Source organism: Tursiops truncatus, chromosome 8 (assembly GCF_011762595.2).
Source record: "Tursiops truncatus isolate mTurTru1 chromosome 8, mTurTru1.mat.Y, whole genome shotgun sequence".
NCBI lineage: Eukaryota > Metazoa > Chordata > Mammalia > Artiodactyla > Delphinidae > Tursiops > Tursiops truncatus.
In genome coordinates, this window is record NC_047041.1 from 74,120,849 (window position 1) to 74,136,552 (window position 15,704).

The window sequence follows — 15,704 nt, forward strand, 5'->3', positions numbered from 1 at the left end:
ACAGATTAACTGCATTTCTTAACCAATAATTAACCTCGTATCTGTACCTTCCATCCCTCCCACTCTTACTATCCCCCCTACATTTTTTTTGTCATGAAAACAAAGCCTTGATTTTACCAAAGTTAAATTCAATGGAAGAGATATGACAAGCCAGATGTAAGTGTCAAAAATGATAAATAGGAGGAAAGAAGATGGACCTCTGCTTTATTTTCATAACACTTTTTCCAACCCTCTATTCTAACACTTACCATATTGAATTGTAAATATAATGCAATGGCTTGCCCACCAGTGTTTGATAAATGATGAATGAACAAATGATATAACATGGATTGTACTCAGCCTGGAAAGTTTCACAGTACCATGAGCAACTGAATTCAGTGCTGAAGAATTACTAAGAATTGGATAATCCAGAGGTAGAAGGTGACATGAATAAAGATAGATAAGAGGGAATGAATTTGACTCACTAATGGGTCAGTATTGTGAGCTGATCTCAGCCTATCTATAACCAATGTTGTAGCTGGACATGCCTTTGTGGTTCTTATTTTCATTGCAAGATGCCCTCAGCAATAACCATCAGGAAATTTTTGGGGGGAAAAAAAAGGTTTCTTACCTACAAGTACTTGAGCATAAAAGGCACACCTGAAAAAAAAAAAGGCACACCTGGGGGTATATGGAGAGGTTGTGGATAGAGAATGGAGAGAGCCTGGGTGGTTTTTGTTTGTTTGTTTTTTCTTTCTAAAGAAAGAAGGAGCCTGGGGTTCTACTTTTATTTCGTTCAAGGGTAGGGGGCCTAGGGTTTCAGGGGCTTGCTCTTTATTGGTGAATTTAAAACATAAAACTGGGAATTTAAAGCAAGAGAATAGAAAAAACAAGGGATCCAAATGGTCAGTTATCAAAATCAACCAAGGTCTCTAAACAATAAAGCCAGGGGCAAAGCAGGGGTGGGGGCAACTGGCTCTTTAACTAGACCTGTGGCTGGCAATCTGTTTATTCAGGATAGCCATCTTTGAAGTAGATGCCTCTCTGAAGTGGATACTTCAGCAATCAAAGCTTTTGTCAGGCACTTGCATACAAAAAAGAAAAAAAATGTCATGGTTTACCTACAGACAGTAGATTAGTCCAGGTACAGAAGTAAGGATGGCTTTAGAATCCTTCTTTAGAATTTGTACAGTCTTTTCTACTTTATTTTGCCACCCCAATACTTCTAGTGAATGACTCTGGTCCTTTCAGCTCTTGGTGACTGCCAATTATATGGAGGCTACAAAGCAATGTGAACAAATAAAAGAACAACCTGGAAGTGCACATATATGACAGTTCAATTAAAAGTTTTATTTATTAGGAAATAAAGCTATTTCATTAAAACAGTTTCATTAAGAAAATGTAAATAACTTGGGAAAGCATTACCTGGATAACTTGGTGACACTGAGTGATTAGTTATACTTTCTAATGGCAAGAAACTTTCCAGTAGGAAAACGTCATCTGGAACTTTATCATTTACAACTCAGTAATGAAAACAAAAACTAATAGGAACTTTAATGCAATACCAAAGAGTCAAGGAAATAAATGTCACCAGAATGCAGAAAATAACATCTCTTCTGGCATCTATCATTTAATTTGGTTTTGCTTCAATCCTTGCCTTTAAAAAATGAAAAGCCCCTAGTCACAATCTCTAAGCTTACTGAGGAAGCCACTGTCTTCATTAACTTCCTATTACACAGCAGGTGATGTTAGCATTTCTGAGAAGTCATGACCTCCAGAGAAACTTTGGTAACACTTCATTTCCTTTATCAGTTTGCATTCACTGAGCACTTACTATGTTCTGAGCATTGCAGATCTCTGCAGGGGCAGAGGAAAATGGCAACAGTAAGTCAACTGGGACTCAGTTGTCCACACTCTTGACTGTTGTCTGAGAGCCCTCCAGACCTCAGACTGAATTTTAAGCTTAGCATTCCTTTTCAAAAACATTTTAAGGTATTTCATGCGTTATCGAGGCATTATCCTGTTTCCCAGGTCATCTACTGGGTACCTTGGAGTGGCCCTAAACTGCTCTTCCTCTCTCATGTCTGCCCTTACAGGTAAATAGATCTGTTAAAGACTTCTTCAGAAGACACGATTCTATCAGTTCTTGCTCTCTGTCCTCACTGCCACAGCCTGGGCTCATGCTTTTGTTCTCTCTGACCTGGCCTGCTATGATCTTATCCTCCTAATGGATCTATTCTCAGCACCTTCTCCTGGGGAAAAATGTGTGTGTGTGTGTGTGTGTGTGTGTGTGTGTGTGTGTGTGTGTGTGTGTGTGTGTGTGTGTGTGTGTGTTTTGAGAGCATATCAATTTTACACAAATAAATTTGGAGGGCATTGCCAATTATCTCTGAACCCACCATTCATTTATTCATTCAACAAATTTGATGTCTAGTTCCTGTGCTTTGCACTAGGGCCATAATAATTAGCAATCCTTGCCATAATAATAATCACTCATCCTTGCCAATATATAGCTTAGGTCTAACCTATATATTTAAATATATAAAATCTAAAACTCTCCTTTCACTCAGAAACCTACAAAATATTTGTCTTTACTAGAGGAGAACTGTAAAACAAATCTGCTCTAAATCTGCCTGATACTCCTCCTATTCTTCATAAATCCCTTGATTATTCCTAGGCTTAGAGTATTAGTACCTAGGGGTCAAAAGTGTTAAATCACCTCACAAAATTACTTCAGGTTATTGGAACTAACAATACTAATACATTATTTAATAATAACATACTATGTGATAATAATTATTATTATACATTAGTATTAATGGGGGTGAAGGTATCTATCTCATAGAGTTGGTGTGAGGAGTAAGTTTGTATATGTATGTGTAATATCCAGCATGTAGAAGTCAAAAATGTTGACACAAAAAATGTTGATGCATTTTTTTCTTCTTGTTAAGACTCATCAAGAAAAGGATTAAATATGATAAATCAATGTAATGCCACAGTGTTTCATCAAATTATACTCTTTAAATATATCCACACAGTTTTCTTGATCAATATTTAAAGTTTCTGATATTAAAATTATCACAGAATTATCAAGCTTTTGATTTAAAATAATTTTTAATCCCATTCTATTCTTGATCCGTAAGAGTAAAGAGTATCTGAGGATGCTGTATCCTCTGCACCCCATTGAGATCACTGCTACAGCTTATAATAAAATAAGGAAGCTCACGAGCAACATACATGAGTGCACTTGTCTGAGCTTCAAATGCCTAGAATTAAGGCTTCTGGAAAACATTTCTTATAGGTTTCAAACACAAGGGTGAGATTTAGATCCTTCACTTTTCTATTATAAAGGCCAGTGAGTTCATTACATAGACTTATCTCAACCTTGTCAGATTCTGCTTCCATCAAGTTGCCCATTTTGGAGAAGGTTCACAGTAATACTTGCTATTCCATGGTCTGTGTTTACCTGAGATTTCACAATCACTTGGCACCCCTGGCTGTCCTGAACTTTCCTCATGCCCTCTGACAGTCCTGTCCTCCCAGCAAGATATGAGGGATTTTGACACTCCAAGTTTCACATGTGATGAGGGCTGACTTTATGGCAGCTGCCTTTTCCTAATCCCATTCCCAAATAGCCATGTTGTTTGGCACATGACATTCAACAGGTGTGCATATGTCTTACAAGGTCTGTTGCTGCCAGAGGAGACATACGTAGAAAAGATCTAACACTTGAGTTGACCTGCAGGCATCTGTCATGGTCTGGTAGCCATGGCCATGGGCAGGAATCCAAATACAGAACAAGAGGGCATGCTGCCATCTTAGCAGATGAGCATGTATGTAGAAAAGTAACCAAGAGCCTCTATTAACAAGCACCATGGACACAGCAGCAGGACAGGATGTGCAGCCAATAACATTCAATTGACTCTTTATCTGTTGCCTAGGAACCTTGGGTTCATAAGCAACGTCCTTTCTAATTGTGACTTAAGCTGGGACATTCCCATCCTAAGAACCAGTATCTGTGAACTGCCGTGGATAAGTGTTGGTCAGCACAAGGCCAGCTGGGTCTTTGAAACCAACAGAGCCAGCAATGAGATCTTCACTCGGGATGAGAATTGCCTCCCCTGGAGCTAGGTCAGCAAATGCAGTCTGTTTGTCAGAGCTAAGAGGTAAGGAATAAAGGTGGATCATTGCATGTTTGTGTTTTTTTCCCCTGCTTTCACTCTGAGTGAGCAGAAGAATCAGGGGAGGCACAAAATGGTCAAGAATAAATCCTTCCTGTAATGACAGTCCAGATTGGGGTGGCCTGAGTCAGGGCTAGAAAGAATAGAAAAATAAATGAGAGAAAATTGGACTCTGAATCGATAAGTTAAAGAACCAGTAGGGGCTTCCCTGGTGGTGCAGTGGTTGAGAGTCTGCCTGCCGATACAGGGGACACGGGTTTGTGCCCCGCTCCGGGAAGATCCCACATGCCACGGAGCGGCTAGGCCCATGAGCCATGGCCGCTGAGCCTGCGCGTCCGGAGACTGTGCTCCACAACGGGAGAGGCCACAACAGTGAGAGGCCCGTGTACAGGAAAAAAAAAAAAAAAAAAAAAGAACCAGTAGGATTACACTAGAGGATCATGAGGCGTGGACTCAGAAGTCAGGTCATCCAATTCCAACACCAGCAACCCACTTATTAGCTCTGTAACTATGGTCAAATTGCTAAACTCTCTGAGCTGCTCTCCACCGTTTTTTTTAGACATCTTCATTGAGTTTTATAACTAACTATCTGGGCCACTTGCTTTTTCTCTTCCTGGGCCTTTAAATTCCAACTATTATGCTTTAAATCCACCAACAAAGAGTGAGCCCTCAAAACCTCAGCCCCCCACTTTGACCCCAATAAAAGCGGAACCCCAGGCCTGCACCTGTGTTCTCTCCATGTACAGGTGAACTTGCTGTGTGACACCAGGTGTACTGGTAATTTCCAAGACTCATAAATAATAAACCTTATCTCTTTCAAAGTTTCCTGATGGTTATTGCTGAGGGTGACTTTAATCATAAAAGAATCACAAGGGCCAGTCTAGCTACAACACTAGTTATTGATAGGCTGAGACCTGTACAGAACACTACTACAAATAACAATATCCAGTACAGCTACCACAATCCAAGAAACTATCATCTCCCTCCTGGATTATTAGAATAGGCTTTTTTCCTTTCTTCTCCTATCTTTTTAAAAATTAATGTTTTTATGTTTCCATTTTTTTCTCCTTTATTGACCTATTAGTCCTACCTCTTTGTATTTTTTTTTTTCAGTCATTGCTCTAGGGTTTACAATACACATCTTTATTATGGTTTATCTTCATTTAATATTATAGCACTTCATATATAGTATAAGATATTTCCCACATATTTACCATTTGCTGTGCTCTTCATTCCATTATGTAGATCCAAATTTCCATCCGGTAGTATTTTCCCTGGACTAAAGAACTACTTTTAAAATTTCTTGAGTGCAGATCTGCTGGTAAGGAATTCTCTCAGCTTTATTTGTCTGAAAAAGAAATCATTATATCTCTTTTATTTTTCAAAGGTTATTTTACAGATTATAGAATTCCAGGTTGACAGTTCTTTTCTTTCAGTTTATTAAAAATGTCATTCTATATTGTCTTCTGGTTGTGAATCTTATTTTGTTCCTCTGTATGTAATATATTATTTTTCTCAGGCTGCTCTTAAGATCTTCTTTTTATCATTGCCTTTCAGCAAGTTGATTATGGGGCGTATTAATGTAATTTTATTATCATATAGTCAGCTAAGAAATCGTTGGGCTTCTTGAATATGTGTGCTTGATCATCATATTTGGGAATTTTTCAGCCATTATTCAAATATTTTTTCTCTCATCTCTTTTTTCATGTACTCCAAATAAATATATGTGGTTAATCAGAAAAATAGAAGGAAAAGAAAAATCTGATGCTGATTTTGAGACAGCTATGTGTTATTCAAATCTAGATATCAAGAATGAACTTAGAAATGTATACCTGGAGCCCAATACAGGTCGACTGAGGAATCAGAAATTTGGACACAATATCCTAAGTTAGGTTCCAAGGAACATTAGTTATGCAAGATGTTCTTCCAAGAAGGGTTCCACAAAAAATAAGCTTGAGTAAGGCCTAATACTGGATCTTCTTAGTGAGTCACAATATTTATCAGCATGCCAAATGCCATGAAAAGATCAATTGTTAAAAATCCATTGTCTTCCAAACTTAGTAGTACACATAATTTTTAAATCAGCAGTCCTCTTTGCATCCCTCAGAATACCATAGTTGGGAGTCATCAGCCTTAGGTAAAAGGTAAAGCATGGACACGGGCAATATTCCCCAGGGAGACTATGACAAGTGACACGGCAAGACAGATTTCCCTACATGTTTGTTCTGTTAAACTGAAAATGAATAAAGTGGGAAAGGCATGTTCAATTGGCATGCCCTAACTAAAGGAAGGTAAGGATAGCAATGTGGAAATACAGGAAAAAACTCAGTATAATGAAGAAAATTACTCTCATAGGGGCACAGCTACCTAATCCATCTTTTTTGAAGTAGCTGGAAAAAGATACCAGAAAGCAGCTGCTGTAAATCAGGGAGACAGTATCTGAAAGTACTTATGAGCTCAGATTGTCAGTGTGTGACGGTAAGCAGGTTTCTTAAACTCTTTAAGGCCCAATATATGCATCTGTAAAATAAGGATAAGAATAGTCCCCAAATTATAGTGTTTCAGACAGAAATAAATGAAACAATGACTGCAAAACAATTTGCATAAATTTTGTCCTATAGTGAATACTCATTAAATATAAGCTTCTATTTATTTTTTTCAAAGAAGCATGGAAGACACAAGAAAGAAATGCATGGCTTTAGAGTGAAGACGTTTTTACTAGCAAAGAGAGGGATATATAATCACAAAATTAAAAAGAAAGGTAAGAACAAGCAATGTGTCAAAATACAGAGACAGAAGTTTAAGTCCTGGAACTTTCCATGTTATTCTAGGGCTTATAGAGAAGTCAGCTCACCTCTGTATTTCTCAGTTTCTTTTTCTAAAAGTTGGAATAAAAATACTCTCTTGGGGCTTCCCTGGTGGCGCAGTGGTTGGGAGTCCGCCTGCTGATGTGGGAGGCGCAGGTTCGTGCCCCAGTCCGGGAAGTTCCCGCAGGCCGCGGAGCGGCTGGGCCGTGGGCCGTGGCCGCTGGGCCTGCGTGTCCGGAGCCTGTGCTCCGCAGCGGGAGGGGCCGCAGCGGTGAGAGGCCCGCGTACCACAAAAAAAAAAAAAAAACTCTCTTGGCTGGGTTGTTGAAAAGATTAAATGACATCGCAAATGTGAAGTCTCTGTAAAGGCACACACATCATGCACGAAATATTAAATGAGGATATTTGTATTAGTCCGGGTTCTCCAGACAAATGGAATCCATAGGATATATAATAAATTACAGGAATTGACTCATGGTTATGGAGGCCAAGAAGTCCCATGATCTGCTGTCTTCAAGCTGAAGAACCAGGAAAACTGGTGGTGTAATTCAGTCCAAGTCTGAAGGCCTGAGAATCAGAATATCAGTCTAAGTCCTGGACTGAGTCCAAAGGCCCAATGTCAGAGTGCAGGAGACAATGGATGTCTCGGCTCAAGCAGAGAGAAAAGATTGGCTCTTTCTCCACTTTTTGTGCTATTTAGGTCCTTAGTGGATTGGATGACTCTCATCTGCATTGGTGAGATGATTCACCAATTCATCAGTACTCAATCTACTGATTCAAGTGCTAACCTTTTCTGGAGATACTTTCACAGACACATTCAGAAATGTTTTACAGCTATCCGGACATTCTTTAGTCCAATCAAGTTAACACATAAAACTAACCATTACAATATTATTAGTGAAAAGAGTATAGCCATAAATAAAAAGAGCAGCAATATCTAGTCCAGATTCCATGAGAACTACTATCATCATATTTATATCAAAGTGGAAAGTGATGCAGAAAGAGGTTCAGTGATTAAGCAAGAACTCCCAGAGATGCAGAGAAAGAGCCAGGACTAGAATTTCAGATTTTTTGACCACATGTTCAGTTCTCCCGGTACAGACTTGGAACTGTACAGCCCTTCCTAAGTCTGGATCAATGACACTTTACATTCTGGTCATGAGAAAATCCCTCTCTGCTGCTGTTTTGATGCTTTGCTGCTGGCTGAAGAGTCCAAAGCTACACTGTACAAAAACCACATATCTCCCTTGAGGTCAATAATATTGACATTTTCTGCCTGATTTGGAGGTGCTTTGTCCACAAGCTACAATAAATCTGACTCAGTCTCATTCTCCATATCACTGATAATTCTGACTTTGGCAGGAGCATGTATCATGCCATAGAAACAAAGTGAAGAAGAGGAACTAGATTCTGAGATACAAGTGTGATATATGATGAATGATTCTTCAGTTTGGCTTCTGTTTTGTTTTTGTTTTTAATCTAGAAGGTTACCTCCAAAGAAACTTCGAAATAATTTTTTTTTTAGCACACTGGATCAAATCCCACACAGACAAATTTTTATTACCACCTAATCTGGCTTACTAATAGCCTGTTCAACCAACTGTGCAAATTTAGTCACAAAAGCACCTTTGTACATGGTGACATAGGATGGAGGAAGTGTTAGGAGGGGGAAAATAACAAAATATGTCTTAATGAGAAATTCCATAGAGTACCTCTAAAAACAAGATAAAAATCTAGTTGAGAGATATGGAAATAGCCATTATCTTTTCTCATAAGGTGCTTTGGGTATTATGAGTCTCCATTCATGATGCATGAACCAATCTTGAATGTGTACTTAGCCCCCAGAATAAATTTTAAAAGAAACACAAAAAGAGCCTCAGCCTACCCCCTCTGCTAATTTGTAGTGGAGATCTGTTTTGTTGTTGTAGCCCTTCTCCGTTCTTCTGGTAACAGAGAACTGCTTTTTCTATCAGAAATCAATGCTTCCACCTTCCATGTGGTCCTGGTGAAGCTGTCAATTATAGCTGTGAACATGTAATTAAGGCCAGCCAATCAGAGACTCCATCTCTCTAGTACAGTGATTGGATTAAGAATGGACACATGGCCTAAAGAAGTATAAGCCTTCCAGATAATAGATATTTGGAGACTGATGGGGGCGGGGGGGGCGGGGAAAGAGTTATTCTTTTTATGACTCACAAGCTATAAGGATATAAGCTTGGTTATCTCTCCCACCACAGAAAGTCTGAGAACTGAACATACATGTAGAAGGAAGAAGAGCTAAACGATGGAGACAGAAGAGACAGACAGCAACAAAGAAAACTTCAATAATACAATTTATGTCACTTAATTTTGATATGCAGAATCAAATGGTTCCAAATATATAAGCCAATATATTCTCCTTTTAGCTTCAGGAGTTTAAATTAGATTTCTGTGGCTTTTGGCTAAAATAGTGCTAATACAGTATATATTGTATACTGTAATACAGTATATATTGAAGTCTTTCATGATCATAATCTCTAGGACCATGTTTTAGCAGTACAAAATAAATATAAACCAACTTGCTTGTGATACTCCTTTTGAGTAGGGGACATGATTTATGCAAAACTAAGAATATGAGATGGGGCAATCCTTAAACATTGATGATCTGAGTCACTGAAAAAAGTTTAATTGTCTTTAAAAGAACACTGAGCAAGACTTCCCTGGTGGTCCAGTGGTTAAGACTCTTCACTCCCAATGCAGGGGGCCTGGGTTCGATCCCTGGTCTGGGAACTAAGATCCCACATATCGGAACTAAGCCCATGCGTCGCAACTACTGAGCCCATGCTCTCTAGAGCCTGCACGCCGCAAGCAGAGAGCCCACATGCCACAAGTAGAGAAGCCTGCATGCCGCAACAAAGACCCAGATAGCCAAAATAAATAAATAATAAATAAAAATAAATTTATGAAAAAATTAAAAAAGAACACTGAGGAACAAAATTCAGGAGATGCACCATAGATGTAACAATGAATATTGACTCCCCTCCCTGTTTAAGGGGTAACTATCCTTTCTCCACACCTACAACTAGCTTTGATTAAAGTTGATAAAAGATTATTTCATCAACTGCATTTTTCTATAAGTGATGGAAATACCAAAATTATTCTGAAATATTAATCAATGTTTTTATCCAAGATGTTTCTCATTACCCAACCTCTTCTCCTAATTAGAGCAACTAGGCATCTGGTCTTACTATTCCAGGGATGGGATGACCCAGCAGAATGTTTAATTCAGTTTGTAGCTTTCAAACTGTAAAAACCTAAACAGAAAAAAGTCAGAAGGAAATGAATGAGATTTTAGCTCCTATCATCAGGGGAATGAGCTCTTGAAACAGAATTATGAGTCACAGAAAAACAAAGGTTACAGTTCTGAAGCACTAGACAGAGAATCATACTTACTAGTGAAATGTTAAAAATAATTTTTCAGAATAAAATAACCAACAAAAACTTTAAGTCTTTTATTCGATATTTGCATTTGAAATTATGGATCACTAAGTTCTGTGTTAAATTTAAAAAGTCACTTTTGTTGCAGACAGTACATAACTCTGAGCCATGGCCTCCAAGACTCTGCATCTCTTGGACTTGTGTCTGGGGATATTTCCTCTTCCAGTTATCAAAGAATCTTCTACCCTAGGCCAGCATAGCATAACGATGAACTATTAACGATAAGTAAGGCTAAGCTCAAGAAGGTGGCCCACTCAGCACCCCTGCTGTACAACTGTCAACTCCAAACCCATCCTTTCCTCTAATAGAGGGTCAATAGAACTCATCTGTATGTGAAGCAAAGCACTAAGAAGTAGGGGAAAGCAATTCCCCATACTCCATGTTAGAATTGTCTGCTACAAAGAAACATCTTTGTCTTATTCAGCTGTGATGATGCATTATCCTTTTCTTCATTTTAAGAAGGGAATATGTGTTGAACACAAAATACGCATCAGGAGTTATGCTAGATGCTTTATGCGTGTTGTCTCATTTAATCCTCACAACAGCACTGTCTGGTCAGTTTTATTCCCATTTTCAAATGAGGCCAGTGAAGCTCAGAGAGGTTTAGTGACTCATCTTAGGTCATATAACTGACAAGGGGAAAATTCTGAATTGAAGTAAAATTAGCCTGGCTTTGAAGCCTGTGCACTTCAACTCCACCACACACCTCCCAAATCTGAACCACATTAAAAGGGTTCAAATTTTGACTTGATGGCTTATTGTTAACTGAAAATTCATTAATCACTGTGTGATGTTTGAGCAATGCTCATCCTTGCTATTCTTTGGCCAAGCATCCTCTGCTCCTTTATATTCATAAAGCTGGGTTTTCTCATCTTCTCATCTAAGCTAAAATGTTACTTCCTAAGAAAGACTGACCCTAATGACCTTATCGAAAGTGGAAGATTAGCCACACAGTCTCCAACACCCTGTCACATCAGCAGAGTTGTTCTCTGTATTTCTCACTTCCTAAGATGATCTCTTTCATCTATTTTCCATCTCCTCCAACAGAAAATCCCCCATGTGCCCTTTAGCAGGTTTCTGACTTCCATTCTGTGTCTCTATCCTGATATCACAGTAGCCAGAATGATACTTTTAAAATATGTCAATTATTACATTCTTCTACTCAAAGTTCTTAAAGTCCTCCTACCTCATTCAGAGTGAAATACCAAGTCTTTACCCAGTTCAGTCTCCGAGAGTCTCTCCCTCTAGTCTCCCCAACTCACTCTGCTCCAATCACCACTTCTTGAACAGGCCTCAGGGCTGTGCCCTCGCAACTCATCTGCCTGGAATAGTAGTTGCCTTGATATCCTCACTCCCCACTTTTTCACTTCTCTCAAGTCACAGCAAATCATTATACCTGGTTGCTTAAAATATTGAAGAGTAACATAAATAAATTTTCACTTTTATATTTAAACAAAGTTACTTTACAGGCATCCTCACAAGGCTAATTAATTGTTTGTTTCTACTGAACTTTAAGCATGCAAGCTTCTAAAGGAGGAAGTAAAAATGTGCTCATCTTGCTATTTCCAGAAATTAAAAAAAATAGATTTAATCTACCCCCTACTGGCCAAAGATTTGAATGACCTCATTTGGCTTTTTTACCATTCTACTTTTCTTTCATTTCTATAAACTAACATGTATATATTTCCTTCATTGGTTCATATATTTATTCATTCACTCTTATTCAATGTACAGTTTTGAATATCTACTAAGTAGTCAGTGGTAGAGATACAAAAATGAACAACACCCAGTTCTTGTCCTCAAAGACCTCACAAAATCAAGGGAGAGACACTCCTAGAAACTATTAGAAGGGACATCATGAAACGTGCCATCTGCTGTTTCCATGGGGGAATTCTCCATTTAACTATTCCAGAAATTGAGAATTACAAAAGCAAAAAGAGCATTCTGGAATCTCATTTTTAGAGGGCTAGTGTAATAAGAGACATACTACAATTATGAAATTTAATGTTCATACAAAATAGTATGCTCCTTTTTATATTTGTAAGTATCTCAGTTATAGAGATTTGATTATGGCTGCATACTTTTCTTAATCCATTGTTTGGTGCCTGCCCAACCTGTCACATAGTTGATACCTTTGATGAAATCCAAGGGAAAGAGTAGAAGGTAAGGCCAAATTTGGTACTTATTTATTTATGATACTATGTAGCTAAGTGGTATCTCTCTTCTTCTGGTTCCTGGTCCTGGCTTCCACCCACCCCAACAATTCCTCTTGAGTAGGAAGAGTGAAGAGACGGTAGATGAAAGAATAAAGTATGAAGCGCAGGAATCACTGAAACATATTTTTCTTTCAGTTATAATTTATTTGTGACCAAAAAATTGCATGTCGGTGGAAAAGGGCTACAAGCAAAGTGCATGTAGGAACTCAGGTTATTCCTGAGTGCACAGGATTATGGATACATAGAGGAGGTGGCATTTGATTCTACTGGGGTAGAGAAGGTAATAACTGTAAAGAATTCTAGATTATGGAGGTTCTGAAATATGATTTCATTGCCTTGTTATAATTTTTGTGGCAATTTATATTAAGATACTTCCATATAAATAATAGTATATTATGTAGATCTGTGTTTGTGGGTGTGTGCACTGTGCATGTTTATGTGTGTGAATTAACTTTAATTTGCACCCTAGGGACAGCTACTTAGTACTTACAGTGCTGCTATCAAGAATCCACATTCCAAAGTGAATATGCCAGCATTTCAAATATTTATTCTAAATATATTCTAATAACACAGCTGTTAATTTACAAAAGGAATGTTGATTTTCCCCATTGGTAAAAATAAGTGGCGTTCAAGACCTCTTGTTGACTAGAAATATTTTATAAGCTCCAGTGCCTTTCCCTGAAACACATATCAAAATCTGCCAAGTGCTCAACACCTTCAAAGCATCACTTTAGCTCTAGAACTTATTTGGGACCTGGGTCCTCCTGGTCTAACAAATGCTCCTATCACCTTATCCAATAAGAAGGTGGCTAACCTAGAGTCCATTTTAGAAAGAACCGTTCAAACACTCCAAATGGTACATTTGGAGTGTTTGCAGTCATAGAATGGGGTGTCACATTACAGAAACAACAGTTCATGCCTGCTCAGTAGTAAAGTGATATAAGAATTTGGTAGGAGACCCTGTAACATCTCATTAACAGTGAGGTGTGAGCGAGGGAACTATACAAAGTCTATTGCCTCTAACCTCAGAGGCTTCTGCTGTACAACGCCCTACCGACTTAGATCAGTTTACATAATAGGCCTCCACCAGGGACCACTGTCTTCCTTTAATCTACTTTGAATCATAAGTCTTGGGTGTGGAGCTACAACAAACAATCCCTCCTCATTTACAAAATGTTTTATAGTTTTGGAAATCATTTTAAACCCACATAGAGGAATAAATGATTCACAATGCCCCAATCACCTGAGGCAATTCTGAGAGGTCATCTTCCTTGAACACAGTCTGGGGTACAATGGAAGTAACAGAATCTAGATTAGACATATCTCAATTATCATACAAGAAAACCTACTGTAAATGCCTCATGATTGGTGCTGTAAGAAATGAGTGTACAAAAAAATAACCCTTTAAAACATCTGTTAGAATAAGCACAAACCAATCCTCAGTTATTTAAATAGGTAATCTCAAAGAAGTACATCTTTGGTTAAAAGTTTCTGTAGAAGAAACATCATCTATTTGTTCTCCCAGTTTCCTAGACTGTATTAGTGGAGTTTAATAGGGAAAAATAAATAAATAGAATGGTATTTTGAAGCAACTTAAATCTTCATAAAATTTACCTGCTTCCAAAATGATGTAAGTAGAGGAGCTAAGGGCAAGCAACGGGAGAATGAGATTGCTCCCTTAAGGTAACTGGTGTGTGATTATTCCTTAGTAGGAAATTGGGTGCTGCATAATTTTCTTATTGTTCATTGCTGCCACTTCATTATAATCTGAAAAGATCTGAACAAATCCAAAAATAAACAACAAATTCCCTAAAATGCTAAATTATCCTAATGGCACTAAACATCTTTAGATGTTTTGATAATCAGTAAAAAAATTTTTGAGGTTTGAAGGTAGGGGTTATATTAAAAATCATCTTTATTGTAGAATTTCAGTTAAACTGAATGTGCACAGAGTACAGACATCCTAAATAAAAGCACACTGCACACACAGAGTATAGATGGTGATTAACCTGTTGGTATAGTCAGTATAGAATGGCAAATAGAAGAATTCCATTCTAGGAACTGAATTGTCAATGTTTGTCTACAATGCTCAAATCAACTACATAATCTCTAAATCTTTACTGTGAAGCAGACTATCAGCCAGGGTTCTCCAGAGAAATAGAAGAAACAGGAGATATATATTTATATATGAGATTTGTTACAGGAATTCTCTTATGCAATTATGGAGGCTAAAAAGTCCCATAATCTGCCATCTGCAACCTGGAGAAACCAGGAAAGCCAGTGGTGCAATTTAATGTGAGTCTGAAGGTCTGAGATCCAGCAGCACTGATGTCTGAGGACAGAGAAGATGAATGTCTCATCTCAAGCAAATTCACCCTGCTTCTGCTTTTTTGTTCTAATCAGGCCCTCAATGAATTGGATGATGCCCACTAACACTGATGAGGGTAATCTTCTTTACTCAGTCTACTTATTCAAATGCTAATCTCTTCTGGAAACACTCTCACAGACAAACCCAGAAATGATATTTTACCAGCCATCTGGGCATCCTTTAGCCCAGTCAAGTTGACATATAAAATTAACCATCACAAGCAGTGTAAAGCATAGAATTGAGGCAATTCTCTAGATAATTTAAATTTGAAAGAGACACACACACATTTTAGCTTAAAATAATCAGAGGTATAGGTCTAAATATTTTGAATAGATAAAACTAATTCTCTCATTCACAGGTAATCAGCATAGAGTGGAGTTTTGCTATTATTCTGGTACACTGACTCATGTAGACATTCAAAACAGCCATGCCTTCTTAATTCTATTATTTTTCAAATCTGGAACAATTGCTTTCAATCTTCAAAATTCGACTTGGGTAGTTGGATGTTAAGACTTTTTCCTCTGTCCTTGTTAACTTTGTTTCTAAACAAATTGAATTTTTTGATTAAAGGTGAACAATGAGAAGAACTTACTGGTCCTTTTTGTTGTCTTTTGGTTGTTGTTATTGTTGTTGTAGACAGGAATAGAACCATACTGGGAGTAGATTTAGTGTTTTA

General features: G+C 37.9%; 2 long non-coding RNA genes across 2 annotated transcripts in view; one reads left to right on the plus strand and one right to left on the minus strand.

Annotated features, from left to right (window-relative positions):
* LOC117313300 (uncharacterized) overlaps positions 1–15,704 on the minus strand; it is a 409,632-nt gene that overhangs the window by 351,449 nt on the left and 42,479 nt on the right. Inside the window, exon 2 of the long non-coding RNA XR_004527763.2 lies at positions 5,375–5,508. This is a non-coding gene — a long non-coding RNA (uncharacterized lncRNA). The remainder of the gene's footprint in view (positions 1–5,374; positions 5,509–15,704) is intronic.
* Positions 4,037–9,255, plus strand: LOC141279264 (uncharacterized). Its single transcript, XR_012333234.1, has 4 exons — positions 4,037–4,145; positions 5,406–5,481; positions 6,825–6,921; positions 9,205–9,255. It is a non-coding gene; the product is annotated as an uncharacterized lncRNA (long non-coding RNA).